Raw genomic sequence first — 18448 nt, 5'->3', positions numbered from 1 at the left:
AAACCTATTTATAGGTCAACGAATTGCTACCATACTAATTGATCTTAACTGATACGAGAAAGCAGGACCTAAAGGTCAAGCTTATACTCACTCCTTAGCATCTTCAAAACTTTCCTCAGCTCAAAAAGGACTAATAAAAACATACTTCCTATCTTTTCTTGTCTCAATAACACTCATTTTAGCACTTATATAATCTCCGCCCACGAACAACTTCTAATACAACATAGATAGTAATAAATAAAATCCACCCTAACAAAGCTAAAGCTCAACCACCACATCAGTACAATAATGAAACACCATTAAAATCTTGACCAATACAATGGGTCCCAGCAAAATCAAACAACTCAATGGCTATATTAATATGAACTTCTCCAGACAAATAATATCATACTGCTTCCATCAATAAAACAAACAATAACATACTTATAGCCACAACATTTCCAATTCATGTCTCCGGAAACTCTTCTGTAGCCATAGCAGCAGTGTAACCAAAAACTACTAACATACCACCTAAGTAGACTAAAAAAACAACTAACCCTAAAAATACATCTTTTAAACACACCACCACCGCACAGCCTAAACCCCCACTAGCAACCAAACTTAACCCCCCATATACCGGAGAAGGCTTAGAAGCAAAAGCTACAAACCCTAAGATTAATAACAAAGAAATAAAAAAAAATAATTATCATTTTTATTATTTTAGCATGGACTTTAACCATAACCTATGGCATGAAAAAGCATTGTTGTATTTCAACTACAAAAACTTAATGACCAACCTACGAAAAACTCACCCCCTTGCAAAAATTATTAACCACTCCTTTATTGACCTCCCTGCACCCTCTAACATTTCAACCTGATGAAATTTTGGATCTCTCTTAGGAATCTGCCTAATCATCCAAATCCTTACAGGACTATTCCTAGCTATACACTACACATCAGACACACTAACAGCTTTCTCATCAGTAGCCCACATCTGTCGAGATGTAAACTACGGTTGACTGATTCGCAATCTACACGCAAATGGAGCATCTATATTCTTCATATGCCTATTCCTCCATGTAGGACGAGGAATCTACTACGGATCCTACCTATTCAAAGAAACCTGAAACATCGGAGTAATCCTACTCCTAACAGTTATAGCAACCGCATTTGTTGGATATGTCCTCCCATGAGGACAAATGTCATTCTGAGGGGCCACTGTTATTACTAACCTCCTATCAGCCATTCCTTACATCGGCACAACCTTAGTTGAATGAATCTGAGGTGGCTTTTCCGTAGATAAAGCAACATTAACCCGATTCTTTGCCTTCCACTTTATCCTACCCTTCATTTTCCTAGCCTTAGTCGTTGTCCACCTACTATTCCTCCAGGAAACAGGCTCCAGCAACCCAACAGGAATTAATCCTGACTCAGATAAAATTCCATTCCACCCCTACTACACCATTAAAGACATCCTAGGACTCATCCTTATAATCCTCACCCTCCTGTCATTAGCCTTATTCTCCCCAGATATATTAGGAGATCCAGACAACTTTACACCGGCCAACCCACTAAACACCCCACCCCACATTAAACCAGAATGATACTTCCTTTTCGCATACGCCATCCTCCGATCAATCCCTAATAAACTAGGGGGAGTACTAGCACTACTAGCATCTATCCTTTTTCTGTTAGTAGTCCCCTTCCTCCACACGTCTAAACAACGAAGCCTTATGTTCCGACCAATTTCACAAACCCTATTCTGAATTCTTACAGCCAACCTATTTATCCTCACATGAATTGGAGGTCAACCTGTAGAACAACCATTCATCATCATTGGCCAAGTAGCCTCAATCTCATACTTCACCACCATCCTCATCCTTATACCACTAGCAGGAATATTGGAGAACTATATACTCCAACCCAAATACCCCTAACTGTCCAAGTAATTTAATAAAAATACTGGCCTTGTAAGCCAACAATGCCTTAAATGTTCTATCTGGCCCGAGACATTATTCCTAATCTGACAAATACAATGAGTAGGATGCAATACAATGAAACTTCGAAAGAGTTGCCTTAGAAAGAGACCGACAGATGAGCATTTCCTTTCCTTTGGCCCTTTCTTTAAAAAGTTTACCCATCTCTGTTGGACTAATGAAATCATAGATCAGATTGACAAGGCATCATCTGATTTCCTTCCAGAAATATTAATTTGTCTTGACAACATCCTGACAAATGGTCATTTAATCTTGACTTAAAAATATGCAGAGAAGAGAATTCATTGCTGCCCTAAGAAAGATACTCAAATTTGTTCATTAGGAAAACTTTCTTTATATGATAAGATGCTCAAAAATCCTAACTTACTGGCATTTCTTTTCATTGTTTAGTTGTGTCTAACTCTTTTTGACATAAACCATAGCACACTCTTTCCATCCTCCACTTTCTCTCTAATTCTGTCCAAATTCATGTTCATTGCTTCCCTGACGCTATCTATCTATCTCATCCTTTGTCATCTGCTTTTCCTTTTGCCTTCAATGCCACTCAACATCAGTCTTTTCCAGCGATTCCTGTTATTATGTAATCAAAGCATTTAAACTTCACTTTCAGTATTTGAAATTTCAATGAATGGTCTAAAGTGACTTCTTTATGTATTGGTTAATTTGATTTCCTTGCTGTCCAAGGGACTCAAAATTCTTCAAAAGCATTGATTCTGTGACATTCAGTTTTCCTTACACTCCAACTCTTAGTCATACTTTGCTACTGGAAAAACCATAGCTTTGACTCTACAGACTTTTGTTGGCCAGATGATGCCTCTGCTTTTGAATTTACTGTCCAGTTTTGCCATACCTTTCCTCCCAAATAGGGTGTCTTTTTTACCCCACAAAATGGTTTAAATTACTACTCTTTGATACCTAAAGATTCTATGTAATCTATATATGCACTACTATATACATATGTATTTGTGTGTTGTTTAAGCTTTAAGAGCTTAAAACTGAGCTATAATTCTTTGAATTCCTGAATATGTAAATGCATTTATGTGTGAATGTATATGTATGTATTTATATGCATGTTTATGGAAAAATATGCATATACATATGCAGAGATAAGGAAGCAAGGATGGAAAAATAGTTATCAATAGTTAGCATTTATGTAACACCAACTATGTGTCATAAACTGTGCTAAGTTCTTTACAAATATTCGATCCAGGACAGAACATTTTTTATTATTATCCATGTTTGAGAATTTAGGAAACTGAAATGAAGATAAAGTGGTTTTCCCAGGGTCACATAGCTAATCAATGTCTGTCAGATTTAAACTCATATTTTCTTGAATCCATGTCTGGCAGTCTAATCACCACACCAACTAACTGCCTCAGATAGTTATAGATAGACAGATAGACAGATAGACAGATAGACAGATAGATAGATAGATAGATAGATAGATAGATAGATAGATAGATAGATAGATAGATAGATAGATAGATAGATAAGCAGATAGGTAGGGAGGTAAGGAGGTATAGAGGTGCATGAGTATTAGGCAACATCATATGGTAGAAATTGATGAATGCTTTATCTAGGAGTCAAGGGGATTTAAGTTCAAGTTCCATTTCTGAAAAATAGTAGAACATAATTAGGGATCTATCAATCTCAGTTTCCCATGATTAATTACAAAGCAGATGTTTCAGGTTCCCCATGGTCCACATTCCACCAGCCTACTATCAAATTGGAGTCTTGCTGTCTACTCTGCATCTAAAACCTTAAGAACATGGTAGCTATCCATCTGCCCTTCACCTAAATTCTTTTATTTGTGCTGTTTCCTACATTTAGAATACTAACTTGTTGTAAATATGGATTGTATTTTTAAAAGTTTCCCTTGTACTTGGAATCTTTCTTGACAGATAACAAGTTGTTAGTAAATATATTTCTTTCATTTTTTAATTCATTCGTTAATATATCGGTCTACATTTGTAAGGAATTCTGGTAATTCCATGTAAACTTAGACTCAAACTTTTGTGTATATTTCTCTGTATGTATGCATGTCTATCTATTTGTCTCTCATATATCTATGTATTTATTAATTCATAGTTAAGCTCTATGTGTTATCCATATAATTAAATAGCTATATGGACTATATAATCCTTCTCATACTTATGTTTCTTCTTCCTCATTATCACACATCATCTGAATAATTTTATCAAGTTGCTTGAGTGTTTTAAAGATTCTTTCAGGACGTCCTGTACTGTTATAGAATTTGATGCAAACAGCACGGTACAAATGGACACATTTGGAAGACATCACATTCTGTAGGTGATCCTTCTTCAAGCTGCACTTTAAACCAAGTCTCTTCCATCACAAAGTGCAATACCTTTCAGAAGTGTTAATTATGTTTCACATTTTTATGTTTCACCTTTTAAAAAAGTTTTATTTTTCTATTATTATATGTTAGTATTTGTAAAGATTTTTTCTCGGACCTTTTTTATTTCTATCCTCATATGAATTATGGCAGAATCAACAAATGAATAAATTAGTAAAAATATGAGCAAGTGAATGGAAACATTTATTTTTATATACTATGTACTAAGTATTATGTTAGAGGGTGGTGATAAACAGCCACACAAGTAGACACATGTACATATATACAGACATTCACATAAATCTGTTTACAAATACATATATACTTATGTACACATATACATATATGGATGGATGTCTTTATAAAAATAGATACAGATGGCTATATAGATATCCATCTAAATCTATATTTATCTCTATAGCTCTAGCTACATATCTATCCATATCTATATCCAGATATATGTCTGAAACATTAGGACCACAGGATCTATCTTTTTGATCTGCATATGAAATCTCCCATTTATGCTATTTCTTACATTTACAATATTAGTTCATTTTGAATCTGCATTACATATTAAAATTTCTATAGAGATTAGAAACATTCTTGATAAAAGGAAGGCGTTAACAAATGATTCATTCATTTTAATGTATTCATTATATTGATCTGCATTTATAGAGAATTCTGAAAATAATAATTTATGTGTGTAGAGAAATAATATATTTATAGATAATATATTTTTTTGTATAAAAGTCCTTTTCTCTTATTTTTTACCTCTTTGAAATACAGATTTAAAAGTTGTACTGTTAGATCAAATGGTATGTAAAATTTTATCCCAATTGCTCTAGAAAATGGTTATATCAGTTCACAATTTCATCAGCAGTGTACTAGTATCTCAGTTTCTCCACATTGCTTCCCACATTTACCATTCTTCTTTTTTGTTTTATTAGCAAATCTGACAGGTGTAAGGTGGTATCTCAGAGTTGTTTCATTTTGCATTTCTCTAATTAATAACAATTTGGTTCTAAGGCAGAAGAATGATAAGGGATTGCTAACTCATGTTAGGTGACTTGCGTGGGGTCACACAAATGAGAATTGTTTAAGGCCAGATTTGAATCGGGTATCTCCCACTCTTAGAAGTTTAATGCATCATCTTCCCATATAGGAATGTGAACATTTTAACTTTACTGAGACCCATAAAATTACTCTTTCATGTTTACCTTATTATGGTTCTCTTGAGTCTTGTTTTTGAATATCAAATTTTCTATTCAGCTCTGGACTTTTCATCAAAAAAGCATCAAAGTCCTTTTGATTAAATGTCCATGTTTTCCTCTGAGTATTATATTAAGTTTTGCTGGGTATGTTTTTACTCACTATAGTTCTAGTTCCATTTCTATCTGGAATATCACATTACATGGCTTTTACTTTCACATCACATGACTTACTCCTCATAAGTGGAAGCTACTAGATCTTGTGTGATCCTGACTGCATTTCTAACTTCTTGTAGTATTTCATTCTTGATATGGAAGCCCTGGAATTTGGTTGTAATATTACCTGGAATTAATTTTTTTTGTTCTATTTTAGAAAGTGATTGGTGTATACTTCTAATTTTTATTTTACCCTTTGGATCTAAGATTAAGGAAGTGTTACTTGATGATTTCTTCAGCTATGATTTCTTGGCTTTTTTTTTTATCATGGCTTTCAAATAGTTCAATAATTCTTAATTACAAATACTAAATCTATTTTCCAGATGAATTGTTTTTCCAATGTGATACTGAACATTTATTCTTTTTTTTCATTTTTTAAGGGACTATTTTCTTTATTGAGTCCGTGTATATTCTTTTCTATTTGGCCTCATCTGCTTTGTAAGACATCTTTTCTTCAGGGAATTCTGTGATTCTTTTATCATCAAACAATTTTTCTTAAAGTTTTATTTTATTCAGTACTTTTTGTGCTTGCATGATAAACTAAGGTGACATGTACCTTTAATTTTTCTTATGATTTTTATTTGTTTCTTTAACTCCTCTAGGAGTTATTGTTGGGCTTAAGTCCATAAAGTGTTGTTCTTTGAGGCTTTGCTTCTTGAGGTTTTCACACTGGTATTTTTTTCTGAATTTGCATCTTTATTTCCCTGCCACTGTAGTAACTTTTTAGGTCCAACTTATTTGTTTGTTTGTTTTCAATCCTTTCCAACACTTGTTGAACTTAATGTCAAAATTGGGCACTTATTCTGGGGATGGGGAGGCATTGTCTCAAGCCTCAGATCTTCCTGGGATGCTAAGTTTTCAGAGCTAATCTGGTGTTCTGTAAATTGTTTGGTCATTGCTCTCCTGGCTTTTGCTCTTATATTTATCCCGAAAGTGCCTTTGTTCTGCTTCAGCCACAAGCTGTACTGTTCCTCTTGTTGGTGAAACTGTTCAAGTCTCCTGCTCATTTGTAGCCACAAGTGCTAGTGCTTCTCTCTACCTTGGAACTGGAAATTGGGTCACTGCACCTATGTTAGTGACTGCAAGGGCTCTTTGGGCTCTTTTTGCCCTCTAACCATGAGCCAGGACTGCTTGTGGCCAAAAGAATTCCCAATCAGTACCATATGTACCTACTACCATTAAAGGGTCTCCTGAAATCTCTTTCAGATCAATCTTCAGATCCCCTCACAATCTCTGACCTGGGAGGTCCCAGAGCTGCTGCTGCTGCTGCTGCTTTAGCTGTGCAAGTTGTCTCCAGGTCCTACTGCTGTGTTCCTCAACCTATGTAATAAATGTCTCCTGGTGATCTCCTAATTGGTCTCATGCTAGAAAAAGTTCACATTCTGATGTTTTGTTAGCTTTGCAACTCAAAATACGATTTGAGAAATTATTTTAAAGTTGTTCAGAGTAGAATTTTAGGAAAGGCCACTAGATTGCTGCTTTTACACCACCATTTTGGCTGCATTTCCTCCTGAAGTGAATTCTAATGATTAATGGATATTCTCCTCTAGAGTAATCCATCCCATCCCATATGTATGTCTATTTATAGTACCCTCATGGAAGAAATACACTTCCTATAATATGAAGTCATAGGAAAAAAAGAAGACTATGGAAATTTGTTTAAAAATAGGATAATACAGGAGAATGAAGTTCCATGTGTAGAACCAGGTTGGAGTGAAACTAGGGAGTAGTATAGCTGATGAAAATAATGGTAAATTTTCAAGAGGAAATAATTAGCAGATTTCTAATATGACCCTATACTACATATTAAACATCCACATAGACATTCCATTGACTCAGCTTTGTATGATTTCCAAAGTACGTAGCTTGATTGTATGGTAAGAGGGAATAGTGATAGGTGGACAAAATGAAGATTCTGATGGAAATCATATATCAGAACAAAGTGAAGATGATCCCAATTATATGTGGAGATTCTTTTGTGAAGAATTTAAGAAGTAAAATAGACAAAACTCACAAGATAGAAGGTAAGGAAAAACTGTTTTAATGATATTTGGCATTTTGCTATAATCTTTCCCAACTAGGCAAGGGGAAAAAAAAACAAAGAAAAACTTAATAGTTTTTCTTTTTCCTGGTAATTTATCCCAAATCATCATTGCATCATAATCTATTGATCAAATTGAGACTCCAAATTAATTCTTCACTTTCCAAAGATCATTCCTATAGCTAATATCCCTACAAATTGATTTGTTATTTGCTTTGCGCATTAAGATATTTTCATAGGGTCAAGGCTTCATCTCAGGTTTACTTACCAATTCCCAAAATCCTTTCTGAAAGAAAGCAAAAGAAATGAAAGATATTGGAAAATGTCTACAAACCTTTGTAATATATATGAGAGTTTTCTGAGTAAATTAAAAACATAAATAAGTTTCCAGTGTAGATCTTATTAACTTTTAGAAAACAATATTAAGAAATTTAGCAGTGCCCATTTTCATTCACACAATGTCTGCTAATTGCAAATTATGTTTATTGTATCATTTAAATCTTATATTCTAATCTATGGTTACCCAACAATTTAGATACTATAAGTTCTTGAAAATGATAAAATTGCATTCCTCTAAAAATATTCTACAATTTTCTCTTTTTTTGGTGGTCATTGATTTTTCTTTCTTATTACTGTGTTTCACTTCATTTTTGCCTCAATTAATTTAGCAATAAAACTGGCAATTAAGTTTCTTTGGGTTAATTCCACACACAATTTACAAGCTTTTCTCTTTTTCAATTCATATATTGCAAGTTGTGGTTCTAGTTCACCACACAGGGAGACAAAAGATTAATTATTTCATGCAATGAGAAATGAATTAAGGAATCGTAGCATTTAAAATCTAACTGAGCAGTATGAGGTTTTGACAATTGTTTGGAAAGCTCTGACAGTTAAAATATATTCCCCACAGCAGTGAATTAAATTCTGAGGCAGATTAAAAAGAAAACAATAACACATTTTAATAAAGAGAATTAATTAACATATGATGATTATTTCAAGTCGTGTTTTATTCTTGGCAGCCAATGGTATCAGCCAGAGGGCAGTAGAATATAGTCTGAACCAGTCTAATGTCATCAAATAAGTTGCTTTGGAAGAGATAGACACTGTCTCACAGACCATGTTAAAACACTAATTTCTAAATTGAAATTATTGGAGCAGAGCAAACCTTCATTTATTTATTTAAGGGGTGTTTCCCACCCTAATACAATTTAATATATGATCAGTAAAAGCAGAATTACAACAGCTATATATCAACATTCTCCTGAGAGTTCTACTTTATTAATGTGCATCATAATTCAGCACAATTTAGCTCATGGTATTCAGGCACCAGAGTAGAATACCTGCTGATTAATATCTGGTATGGAAATTGTAATGTGCTGGTTATGACTTGGATAAGGAATGAGCTTTGCTGATTGACTGTATGAATAGAGTAAATAACAGTTGCGCCTAGTAACTCATCAAAATGATGAGTGATTCCTTGGAGGATTTACCAGTGAAAATTAATCTCTGTTGGACAAAAAAAGTGATTATTAGCAAAGTTTCAGACTACAATTTTCAAATGGCATTAAGAAAACATTATTATTTTTCCCCTCATACTTCTGAGAATGTCTATTTTTTTCTTTTAAGATTTTTTCTGAAGCTAATGCTCTGACATGTTTTTAGGAAAAAATGTACGTAGGTATGTATGAATGATTTTCCAAGAGGTTTTGGCCCTGCATGGATGTAGCAACAACAATAAAGAAATATTTCACGAATCCAAATATAGGCTAGAAAGCATAGCAAGACAATTAGGAATATATTTTTTACATTAGTCATTCCTTTGCATATTGAAATGTTGTTTTAGTAATTTTTATATTTTTATAATAATGTTCAAAATAATCTGAAAAAATGTGACCATAGGTTGTGACCTATTCTTCCCCCATTTATCCAAGAAGTTTTAAAGATGAATAAACATGCATAAATGTTTTCAATATAAAAGTTAAACAACTATACAGTGAATGATTCACACTAAAAATATATCATTTTAAGGATCACATGAGGTGCTCAATAAAACCATAATTCCAAGTGTAGGCTGCTTGATATTTCTCAGAAAATCAGGCAACAACTACTACAAAAACAAAACAAAGCATGCATTAATTAAGCATTTGTTATGTATCATTCTCTGTATTAAGTTCTGGGAATAAAAATACATACAAAAGTATATAATCATTGCTCTCAAGGAGCTTGGTATCTAATGGAGAAGACAATACATAAAAGGATACTCTAGAGAGAAAAGATGGTATGATAGTTGGCAGGGTTCAGAAGTATAACCTAGAGAAATATTTGGAGTTGGCGGGCCTAGGCACCTTTCTTTCTTTATTGTTTTATTTTGTTTTTAAAATTTTAAATATTTTTCCATGCTTATATGATTCATTTTCTTTCCCTCCCCTCATACCTCCCCTCTCCCAGAGCTAACAAGCAAATCCATTGGGTTTTACAAATATTATCACTTGACACCTATTTCCATAATATTCATGTTTGTTCTAGAGTGATTTTTTAGGCCTAAACCCCAAATCACATACATACATATATATATATATATATACGAGGGACCCTCCTTTAAAAGACATTTATACTACAATAGAGAAGTTCCTATATCAGGTGTTACTCAAACCTAGAGTTTATGTTTTTAGGCTCTCATTCAGTATTCTGCATAGTTAGCTATTAGGTTAAGCCACCTAGCAAATATCTTTCCTAGGCCAGGAAAAGATGGATAGTTAGATGTTGATGTTGTTGATGTTGAGGTGTTGATGTTGTTCATGAGGATATTGTTGATGATGTTGATGATGATGAAGATGATGATGAGGAGGAGGAGAATGAGGATGATGATGATGATGATTGAATTTGGAGTGGAAGGTTTTCCTTCCATTTGAAACTTTCTGACCATTCCCACTGTAATAATTAAAATTTTCTTCGAGATTGTCTCCAATCTCTTTTACCCTTGCATTGTACTGGTCTTCTCTTTCCTTTCCCACAAGAGCTTCTTTATGAAATATAAAATTATCCCATTTTATTTTTTCCCATTTCTCTTAGTATTATCCTCTTTTTTAAACACTAGTTTACATATATATGTATATGCATATATGTGTGTGTGTGTATGTTTCCTGTATAGTTTGTCACTATTCCCTCTAAGAGTATTTCTTCTTGTTATCCTGATGATAATAGCAATTTTTAAGAATTGCCAATATCATCTCTTCTTATAGGAATACAAATAATTTGAATTTATTGGGTTCCTTAAAAAAAGGTTTTTGTTTCTTTGTTTGTTTGTTTTCCCCTTTCTTAATTATCTTTTGTTGATTCTCTTGAGTTCTGTATTTGAGCATCATATTTTCTGTTTAATTCAGGTCTTTTCTTTATGAATTCTTCGAAGTTTTCTATTTTATTAAATGATCATACTTTCTGCTGCAATAATTTAGTCATTTTGCTGGGTAGTTGATTCTTGTTTGTAGGCCCATTTCTCTTGCTTTCTGGAATGTCATATTCCATTTCTTCTGGTCCTTCAGTGTGAATGCAGCCAGGTCCTGTGTTATCCTAACTGTGGATCCATGATATCTGAATGGTTTTTTCTTAACATTTTGTAATATCTTTTCCTTGGTCTGGTAGTTCTGGAATTTGGCATAACATTCCTGGACATTGTCAATTAGGGATAAAATGCAGGAAGTGATCTGTTGATTCCTTCAATCTCTACTTTTCCCTATTGTTCAAGAATGTCAAAAAATCATGAATTGGAATATAAAAAAAATCACAAAATGGAAAATAAATAATTAGGCTACATTAAAGTAAAATTTTTTGTATAGACAAAACCAATGCTACCAAAATTAGGAGGGAAGCAACAAATTGGGAAAAAATCTTTATAACAAAAACTCAGACAAAGGTCTAATTATTCAAATATACAGGAGCTAAATCAATTGTACAAAAAAGTGTTCTAAATCTCTTATAATAAGAGAAAGGCAAATCAAAACAACACTGAGGTATCACCTCACACCTAGCAGATTGGCTGAAATGACTACAAGGAAGAGTAATGAATGTTGGAGGGGATGTGGCAAAATTGGGACAATAATGCATTGCTGGTGGAGTTGTGAACTGATCCAACCATTCTGCATGGCAATTAGGAACTATGTTCAAAGGGCATTAAAATACTATCTGCCTTTTGATTAAGCCATAGCACTGCTTGGATTATACCACAAAGAGGCAATAAGGAAAAAGATTTGTACAAAAATATTTATTGCCACACTCTTTGTGGTGACAAAAAATTGGAAAATGAAAAAATTCCCCTCGATTGGGGAATGGCTGAACAAATTGTGGTATCTGTTGGGAATTGAATACTATTATCCTCAAAGGAATAAAGAACTGGGGGAATTCCATGTGAAGTGGAATGACCTCCAGGAGTTGATGCAGAGTGAAAGGAACAGATCCAGGAGAACATTGTACACAGAGACTAATACACTGTGGTACAATCAAACATAACAGAATTCTCTACTAGCAGCAATGGAAGGTTTCAGAGCAAAGCTGAGGTACTTATGAGAAAGAAAACTAGCAACATTAAGAGGAAGAATTGTAGGAGGAGTAACACAGAAGAAAAACAACTGCTTGAACACATGGGCTGATGGGGATATTATTGGGGATGTAGACACTTAAAGATTACTCTAGTCCAACTATCAATAATATGGAATTAGGTCTTGATTAATGATACATGTAAAAACCAGTGGAATTGCGCATTGGCTAAGAGGGAAAGAACATAAAATATGTAACTATGGGAAAATATTGAAAATAAAAACTAAAAAAAAATATGAAAAATGTTGGCACAGTTTTCTTAGATAATTTCCTGTAGAATGAGGACTAGGCTTTTTCTTTTATCATGAATTCCAGGGAGTACAATAATTCCTAAATTGCCTCTTCTAGATCTATTTTCCAGGTCTGTAATTTTATCAATGAGGTATTTCATATTTTCCTCAATTTTTTCATTCTTTTGATTTTGTTTTATAGACTTTTGTTGCCTTGGGAAGTCATTTGCTTCTAGTTGTTGGATCCTAATTTTTAAAAACTGAATTTCATCCCTGGCTTTTTGGTCATCCTCTTTCTGAATAATTTTTCTTTTTAGGTTGGCCATCATTCACCTTCTTTGCCTCACTTTCAAGCCAGTCAATTCTGGCTTTCAAGACAATATTTTTGTGTTTTAGTTCATGTGCCTTTGTTTCCATATGACTTATTTTGCTTTTTAAGTTCTTTTCCCAATTATCTTCAGCCTATCTTAATTATTTCTTTTAATTCTATTTTGAGGTCTTCCACAGCCTTAGTGCAATTTGCTAGAGCTTCTGCATTTTTGCTTGGTGTTCCTTGGTCTTCCTCTGTTCCAATTGTACTTTATTTACAACCTGTATAGAAGCTGTCAATTTTAATATCTTCTTTTTTTTCTTTTTTCTATTCTTTATTTTTATTTTTTCCTTCCATCCCCCTGTCATTAGCTATAATCTTGCACCTCTGATTATTTGCTAGATCTATGGATTTGGGCTATTCTGTACTGAAGGGGCTTCTTCTCTACTCTGCTGAATGACTAGATAAGTCTGATGGAGTAGTAATGATCCCTGTGGTCAGATCTTCCCCATTAGTCAGCAGAAGCTTAAGGTCTAGGTGAAGGTTTAGAGTCTGAAGTGAGCTGGGCTTCCCACCTTGTTATCAAGGTATTTTGTCCTGGTTACAGCCTTTGGCTTGGGATCTAAGTAAGCAGGCCTTTATTTTTTTAAATGTATAATTAATTAATTTAGAATATTTTTCCATGGTTACAAGATTCATGCTCTTTCCCTCCCCTCCCACCATTCTCCTCTTATAGCTGATGCTCAATTCCACTGGGTTTTACATGTGTCATTGATCAAGACCTATTTCTATATTATTGATATTTGCACTAGGGTGATCATTTCTTATAAGACCCACAGAATTGTCCTGGATCATTGCATTGCTACTAGTAGAGAAGTCCACTGCATTCAATTGTACCACAGTGTATCAGTCTCTGTGTACAATGTTCTACTGGTTCTGCTCCTTTCACTCTGTATCAATTCCTGGACGTCATTCTATTTCACATGGAATTCCTCCAGTTCCTTATTCCTTTGAGCACAATAGTATTCCATTCCCAACAAATACTACAATTTATTCAGCCATTCCCCAATTGAAGGACATCCCTCTATTTCCAGGTTTTTGACACTACAAAGAGCGGGGCTATGAATATTTTTGAACAAGTGTTTTTTCCCTATGATCTCTTTGGGGTATGAACCCAGCAGTGGTATGGCTGGATCAAAGGGCAGGGAGTCTTTTGATGCATTTTGGACATAGTTTCAAATTGCCATCCTGAATGGTTGGATCAATTCAAGGTTCTACCAACCATGCATTAATGTTTCAATTTTGCCATATCCCCTCCAACATTTATCACTTTCCTATGCTGTCATGTTAGCCAATCTTCTAGGTGTTAGGTGTTACCTCAGAGTTGTTTTGATTTACATTTCTCTTATTATAAGAGATTTAGAACACTTTTTCATGTGCTTACTGATAGTTTTGATTTCCTTATCTGAAAACTGCCTATTCATGTTCCTTGCCCATTTATCAATTGGGGAATGGCATAATTTTTTGTACAATTGATTTAACTCCTTGCAAATTTCAGTCATTAACTCTTTGTCAGAAGTTTTTGTTACAACGATTTTTCCCAATTTGTTGTTTCCCTTCCAATTTTGGTTGCATTGGTTTTGTTTCTACAAAAAAATTCTAAATTAATGTAATCAAAGTTATATATTTTACATTTTGTAATTTTTTTCTAAGTCTTCCTTGGTCTAAAAATATTTCCTTTCCCAAAGATCTGACAACTATACTATTCTGTGTTTACCTAATTTATTTATAGTTTCCCCGTTTATATTCAAGTCATTCACCCATTATGAGTTTATATTGATGTAGGGTGTGGGATGTTACTCTAAATCTAATCTCTCCCATACTGTTTTCCAATTTTCCCAGGAGTTTTTGTCAAATACTGAGTACCATAATTTTGATGACCACTGCTTTGTAGTACAGCTTAAGATTTGCTACTGCTAGGCCATCTCCCTTCACATTTTTTTTCATTATTTTCCTTGATATTCTTGATATTTTGTTCTTCCAAATGTACTTTGTTATATTTTTCTCATTCTGTAAAAATATTTCTTGGTAGTTTGATAGGTATGGCACTAAATAAATAATTTAATTCAGGTAGGATTGTCATTCTTATTATGTTAGCTTATCCCACTTATGAGCAATTAATGTTTCTCCATTTTAATTGTGTTGAGAGTGTTTTTTAGTTGTGTTTGTAAAATTCCTGGGTTTGTTTTGACAGATAGATTCTTAAGTATTTTATTTCCTATTGGGGGATTTTAAATGAAATTTCTCTTTTTAACTCTTGCTGCTGAAGTGTGTTGGAAATATGTAGAAATACTGATGATTTATGTGCATTTATTTTGTATCCTGCAACTTTGCTAAAGTTGTTGATTATTTCTACTAGCTTTTAAGTTGATTATCTAGGATTTTTTAAGTATACCATCATATCATCTGCAAAGAGTGATAGCTTAGTCTCCTCCTTGCCTATTTTGATACCTTCAATTTCTTTTTCTTCTCTAATTGCCACTGTAGTATTTCTAGTACCATGTCAAATGATAGAGGTGATAATGGGTATCCTTGTTTTACTCTTGATCTTATTGGCATGGCTTCTAATTTATCTCCATTGCAGATTATGTTTGTTGATGGTTTTAAATATATACTGTTTCTTATTTTTAGAAAAGGCCCTTCTATTCCTATACTTTCTAGTGTTTTCAGTAGGAAAAAGTATTGTATTTTATCAAAGGCTTTTCCTGCATCTATTGAGATAATCATGTGATTTTGTTGGTTTGCTGTATGATATGGTCAATTATGTGGATGGTTTTCCTAATATTGAACGATCCTTGCATTCCTGGTGTAAATCCCACTTGATCATAATGAATAACTCTCTTGATGACTTGCTGGAGACTTTTTGCTAGTATTCTACTTAAGATTTTTGTATCTATAATCATGAAGGAGATTCTTCTGTAGTTTTCTTTCTCTGTTTTTGGTCTACCTGGCAATTACATTCCTGGGAGTTGGCTTTTGATGATTTAATGTAGAGGGTGATCCATGGGCTCTTTCAATGCCTATTTTGCTCTCTTGTTCAAGAAAATCAGGGCAATCTTTTTGGATAATTTCTTGTAGTATGATTTCAAGGTTCCTGTTTTTTTCTGATTTTTTCAGGAAGACCAATGATTCCCTCTTCTAGTCCTGTTTTTGGTCAGTCATTTTCTCAGTGAGAAATTTCATGTTTCCTTCTACTTTGTCAGTTTTTTAACTTTGATTTATTAATTCTTGCTGTCTTGTGAGATCATTAGCTTCTACTTACCCTATTCTAGTCTTTAAAGACTTGTGTATGGCTATAATCTTTTGATTTTTCCTTTTCAGTCTATTCTATCCGGCTTTTCATAACTTCTAGCAGGCAATTTCTGCTCTTCAATTTGCTTATAATATCATTTGCTTTCTGGACTTCAATTTCCAAAAGCAAAATTTTTACTTTTAAAATTTTATTTCCTTTTTTTAAATATTTCCCATTTTCTTGTCAAGTTTCTTCTATTTTTTTTTACCTTGGTTCTCCAATTCCAGCCTTATTTCTTGGAGAGCTTGTGACAAATTTCCAATTTTTTTGCAAAGTTTGGATGTGTTTGCATATTTTCCCTCCCCTGCAGTTTCTTATTTTTTGGCATTTGTACCTTGGGCATTCCTGGTTAGTTTTCTTTTTTTTTAAATAAAAACACTTACCTTCCATTGGCTCCAAGGCAGAAGAGTGATAAGGGCTAGGAAATGGGGATTAAGTGACTTGTCCAGGATCACAAAGCTAGCAAGTGTCTGAGGTCAGATTTGAACCCAGGATCTGTTGTCTCTAGACCTGGCTCTCAATACACTGATATACCCTGCTGCCCCCCCCTGGTTAGTTTTCTCTTGCCTTCTCAGCCAGAAGTCTGCTTGAGGAGGTTAGGCAGCTCTTGGTGTATTGTGCTTCAGCAGTTTTGCCCAAAGTCTATTTTTTTTAGTCTTCACAGTGCTACAGCTGAATTAAAAGGCAGATAGTTATTTAATGCCCTTTGAACATAGTTCCAAATTGCCATCCAGAATGGTTGGATCAGTTCACAACTCCACCAGCAATTCATTAATATCTGAATTTTGCCACATCCCCTCCAACATTCATTACTCTTCCTTGTTGTAATTTTAGCTCATCTTCTAGGTGTGTGGTGATACAACAGTGTTGTTTTGATTTGCATTTCTCTAATTATTAGAGATTTAGAACACTTTCTCATGTTGTAATTGATAAATTTGATTTCCTTATCTGAGAATTGTCTATTCATGTCCCTTGCCTATTTATTGATTGGGAAATGGCTTGAATTTTTATACAATTGATTTAGTTCCTTATATATGTGAGTAATTAGACCCTTATCTGAGTTTTTTGTTATAAAGATTTTCCCCAAATTTATTGTTTCCCTTCTGATGTTGGTAACATTTGGTTTTGTCTATACAAATGTATAGTGTATAATGTAGTCAAAATTTTATATTTTATATTTTATATATTGTGATACTTTTCTAACTCTTGCTTTGTTTTAAAATGTTTTCTTTCCATCACCTCTATTATTCAACACAGTACTAGAAACACCAGCAGTTGCAATTAGAGAAGAAAAAGAAATTGAAGGTATCAAAATAGGCAAGGAGGAGACTAAGCTATCACTCTTTGCAGATGATATGATGGTATACTTAAAAAATCCTAGAGAATCCACTAAGAAGCTTGTAGAAATAATCAACAACTTTAGCAAAGTTGCAGGATACAAAATAAGTGCACATAAATCATCAGCATTTCTATACATTTCCAACACACTAGAGAAGCAAGAAGTAGAAAGAGAAACACCATTTAAAATCACCCTAGACAATATAAAGTAATTAGGAATCTATCGACCAAAACAAACACAGCAATTATATGAAAACAACTACAAAACACTTTCCAAACAAATAAAACTGGTTCTAAACAATTGGAAAGCCATTGATTGCTCATGGGTAGGTCGAACTAACATAATAAAAATGACAATTCTACCCAAATTAATTTACCTATTTAGCGCCATACCTATCAAGCTACCAAGAAACTTCTTTACTGAATTAGAAAAAAAACTATAAGAAATTTCATTTGGATCAAGAATATCAAGGGAAATACTGAAAAAAAAATGTGAAGGAAGGGGGCCTAGCAGTACCAGATATTAAACTATACTATAAAGCAGCAGTCATCAAAACAATATGGTACTGGCTAAGAGATAGAGAGGAGGATCAATGGAATAGACTTGGGATAAATGACATCAGCAAGACAGTGTATGATAAACCCAAAGAGCCCAACTTTTGGGACATGAATCCACTATTTGACAAAAACTGCTGGGAAATTTGGAAAACAATATGGGAGAGATTAGGTCTAGATCAACATCTCACACCCTACACCAAGATAAATTCTGAATGGGTGAATGACTTGAATATAAAGAGGGAAACTATAAATAAGTTAAGTGAACCCAGA

The 18448-nt window shown here is 33.7% G+C and overlaps 1 pseudogene; it reads left to right on the top strand.

The window, feature by feature from the left end:
* The first annotated feature begins 408 nt into the window (after positions 1-408).
* Positions 409-1646, top strand: LOC123231600 (annotated as a pseudogene).
* The last annotated feature ends 16802 nt before the right edge of the window (positions 1647-18448 follow it).

This window comes from Gracilinanus agilis, chromosome 1, assembly GCF_016433145.1.
Source record: "Gracilinanus agilis isolate LMUSP501 chromosome 1, AgileGrace, whole genome shotgun sequence".
NCBI classification, from domain to species: domain Eukaryota; kingdom Metazoa; phylum Chordata; class Mammalia; order Didelphimorphia; family Didelphidae; genus Gracilinanus; species Gracilinanus agilis.
Note: the sequence above shows the minus strand (reverse complement) of the source record. Positions and strands in the feature narration are given on the sequence as shown.